Source organism: Procambarus clarkii, chromosome 29, assembly GCF_040958095.1.
Source record: "Procambarus clarkii isolate CNS0578487 chromosome 29, FALCON_Pclarkii_2.0, whole genome shotgun sequence".
Classification (NCBI taxonomy): domain Eukaryota; kingdom Metazoa; phylum Arthropoda; class Malacostraca; order Decapoda; family Cambaridae; genus Procambarus; species Procambarus clarkii.
The window spans coordinates 5906592-5911001 of NC_091178.1; positions in this window are offsets into that span (position 1 = coordinate 5906592).

Consider the following 4410-nt stretch of genomic DNA (forward strand, 5'->3'; position numbering starts at 1 on the left):
GCCATTATGATGAACAGAAGTACAGTACTGATAAATAGCTGTCTTGAATTTCAAATCCTCCAGTATTTATCATGTTTTATTTTCAAGCATCATTATTTCATTTCTGTATATTTTTTTTAGCTTTAATGAAAATGTCTTGATGTTGCTGTTATGTTTTAAATATATTTTGTATATAATATGTTATAAAGATTTCTCATGTACAGCGTGAAAAATACAAGTTTCACATTATGTTGACTTAATCCTTACAAGATTGCAGGATAAAATATATTTGTATGGGGTACACTTTGTGACCAGAAGGCAAGTGGCTTGTTTGAGATAATGCTTTGCTCATGTGATCACCTGTCCCTTACTGATCTTAATCTGACAGGCTATTGATTTATATATTTTTCTTTTTAACTTGTTGATGAAAATTATGTTTTTTCATTCTTAGTCCCTTGTATCATTAAATTAGTTGCATTCATTGCCATTACCATTATTGCAATTGGTTAATTATTTGGCTGTTTCTGTAATGTATACAGTAAATAATATGAGCAAATCAGGCTCACTTCTAGTAATTTGTCATATTTTGTTAATGTTTCCTGAAACATTTAATGAACTTTTATATTCTGAGTGACTTTCATTGCTCAAGCTATGAATGGCATTTGCATAAATGTACTGAATGTTTTACTTTTAGTCAGAGTTTCACCAGATGACAAAGACCGGTGAAATTGATCTGCCTCAACTTTATTACCGTCTTCCAAAACAAGATTTTCCTTTGTTTACGAGTTTGGTTATTTAGAATTATATATTTTTTATTACACCGTTAAAAATGTTATGTCAAATTTTATAGTTTGCATTTAGTGAGTGTTGGTGCACACCAAGCTTGGAGAAGTGAGTGTTGGTGCACACCAAGCTTGGAGAAGTGAGTGTTGGTGCACACCAAGCTTGGAGAAGTGAGTAAATGTTTTGCATCTTAAAGAATCTGGCTAATTTTGAAGTTTTTTTTAGTTCCAATTTTATTGTACAGTTCATCATTACTATTTTTGAGTTACAGACTTGATTTCTAGTATTATTAATTTTAGTATTCAAATCATCTTGTACAGTTCATCATTTCTTATGCTGCAAAAGATTTAAGACAAATATGTACAGTATTTGAGTTAATTATAACTAATATTAAGGCCATGAAGCTATGTATACTACAATCACTTTCACTGATGTAAGTCAAGATAATAAAATTAAACATTGGTATTTCATAAAGTGGTTATTTTTCTTGTAATCAATATTTGCTCTTGAATTGCAATGCAAAGACTGTCCTTAACACTTTCCTGGATTTTCGACTTGGACTTACGGGCGGTTTCCCTAACCGCTTGTCGGATCACGACGTAAATTTACGGACCGTGTTATATTGGGTATTTACTACTCGATCGACTTGGGGTTTGTATGAATATGTTTGCCATTAAATTTTTGTTTTCTCTAATAGGCACTGTGCCTATTTGAGAAAACGGCAATGTATTGTAACTTAGAGGAGAGACTATTGAATTGGTGTCACAACGAGGGTAATCGCGCACTCCACACACTCTTGTGTTGGCCGCGATCATGATTCTACATTTATATGAATATGTCTGTGTAGAGAATTTTATTCCGAACACTATGCAAACAAAAAAAACGGAGTGAATCAAGTATAAACTTGAAAAAACATGAACAAAGTAAAAGCTTTTTACGCTCACGGGTACAAACATGTGTAAGATTCGCGTAAGATTTTATTCGCCGCAAATTTATTTGACGCTCTGTTGGCCAATTCTACCCATGTTCTTATAGAACTTTCTATTGCGAACACATTGCTATAAAAATGAAATACGTAGCTTGAGAAATAATGTCATGACAGTGAAATAAGTATAAACTTTCAAAGCGCTGCATCACAACAGTGTCGTAGCTGCTGAAATCACGGCTAACGCTTCGCCCAGTTCCCACACTCGTGCGGAACATAATTAGACATTGATAGACATATGTCTGGGTGGGGAATTTTATTGCGAGTTCAGTGATATCAAAATAAGCGCTGTAGGATGACTGTGAGGCTGGCAACAAACGAAAGAGTATGAACATTTACTTCCTGTTTGGGTGTCACGGCGAGTCATCTTCGTGTTTATTTACTTCGTGGTGGGATAGCAAATGCTTGGGTGACATTTTATGCATATGATCTTGTAGAGAATTTTATTGCCAACGCATTGATACCAAAATGAAAAACGTAGCTCGAGAATTGATGTTAGGAGCGTGAAAAAATGATAAACTTTTTTGTGTTCACGCTTGAGCGCCCAGAACGCCGCGCACACAACCCGCTTTTTTTTTTCAGGGAGTGCCGCGCGCACTAAAGTGTTAACTCACTGACACTTAATGGAGTGCAGCCCTGCTTCTTATTGTCCCTCTTACGGTTGTGCATATCCTTGTTGAATGTCCTGACTTCCAGGACAAGCGTGTGTTTTACTTTCCGACTGTCCCCCCGCGGTCACTTATCCCTCGATGGAATTCTTGGTGAATCGAATACTTTTAATATCATTTGCCTTATGTGTTTCTATTTTCATATTGGCATCCTCAGTGATATTTAGCGCCCTCTGATTATTCCGCACATTTGATGGTGCTACATAGCCTTCCCAGCTTGGTGCCTTCTTTTGATAATTACTTACTTCCCAACTTGAAATCCTCGTTTGATAATTATTTACTTTCTGGTGAGTCCTTCGATTGCTCATGGTTCCTACTCATTTCTATATTCTGTGTTGTTTAAGGGTTGTTGCATGGACAGGGTATAAATAAAAGTGTAGTTACAGGATAAGAGTGATGCTCGTGGTGTTCCATCGCTCCAGTACAGTACTGTCATGTGACTGAAATTACTGACAGTTTTGGCCTCCACCATCACCACACCTAGCTTCTTCCAACCCATCTATCACTCTCTTTGGAGAAGTGAACTTTTTTTTCCTTTTCTGCAGCTTTGTTTCCTTAGTTTTTTACCTGTGTCCTCTTGTTCTTGAAGTTGCAGTTTTCAAAAGCTATTGTAAATTTTGTAATTACAGTACTGTTATGATTTTGTACTTAGCGATCATATCACCTCTTTTTCTTCTAGGTTGTAACTTTTCTATATTTAACACCTCTAACCTTTCCTCATAGCTTTTGTTTTTAGTTCTAGAAATTCTAGAAGCCATTTAGTTGCATGTCTTTGCACCTTTTCCAATTTATTGATGTGCTGCTTGAGATATAGGAACCATACAACTGTGTCATGTTCCATTTTTGGTCTTACAAAGGTCATAAGCAATTTCTTCAATATTTCACAATCCATGTACAGTGTAAAGTTGGTAATTACCTAGGTGTAAGTGTTGTAAGGAATTGACAAGTTAGGAGTATTAGCTAGTGAATCAAGCACTACAACACTTAATTAACAAATGATGGTTGGAAGGAATGGTAGTACATGTGAGTAATCAGACTGTGGGCACACAATGAGGTAAGGTCAGAGAGAGTAAGACAGTCTTAGCCTGCCCAAGACAATGTTACAGCCAAGAGGTCACAAAGGGTAATCCAAAGTTCTTGGAAACAGAGATTTATATTTAATCTGATTATACCCTTTTTGAGATGCTGGGTATTGTGGTGAAGGCGTCTTGTGGAAGCAGCGGTTCTGTTAAGTACTCTGTATCTGCCTGTGGCAGCGATGAGGAGAAACCAACCAAATCTTGGGACCCGCTGTGATCTTGTTGACCAGAGTTGAGTCTACAGTGTGCGAGTATTGCATGGGAGACTAACCGGGTGTGGAGTGTTGTAGTGATGATTCAGAGTTGAGGTTGAGGTTATGAGTTGTAGATCCAGTGCATTCACTGGCAAGAGTAGCCAATTTAACAAAGTTGAGTATATTATATTCTTAATTATGGTCAGTATTTTGTGTAATTAAATTAGAAAACCTGTCGGCCTTTAATCACCTCCATATGTTCTCATGTAAGTTCCAGTCCAAACCTATTGGTATACCTCAGAGGTCTGGAATTCTTATTGTGTCTGGTTCGGTGAAAATTTTGGAACACTTTGGAACACTTTGGAACTGTTCATTTGATGTTTCACACATTTCCTTTTCATATTCCATGAATCTGTTTCCTATTTTCAACATCTAAATATTATCCTTTACCTGGAATTTGCTTTTAATGAATTTATAGCAAATGCAAATGACCTGCTACGGATGTGTGACAGGTTTCCCTTAAACTAGCAAATAGTAGAGCCAACTAGGAAGGAGAACACGCTGGACCCCATTTTCACCAATAATGATGAATTGATCAGGAACATAATGATTACAAATACCTGTAACTCAGATCACAACATAATTGAAGTTCTGACAAGCATGGGGAATAGACCTTCAAAACCAGTCCCAGTTCCGGTGGAGGAGAATTCAGCAAATTCAAC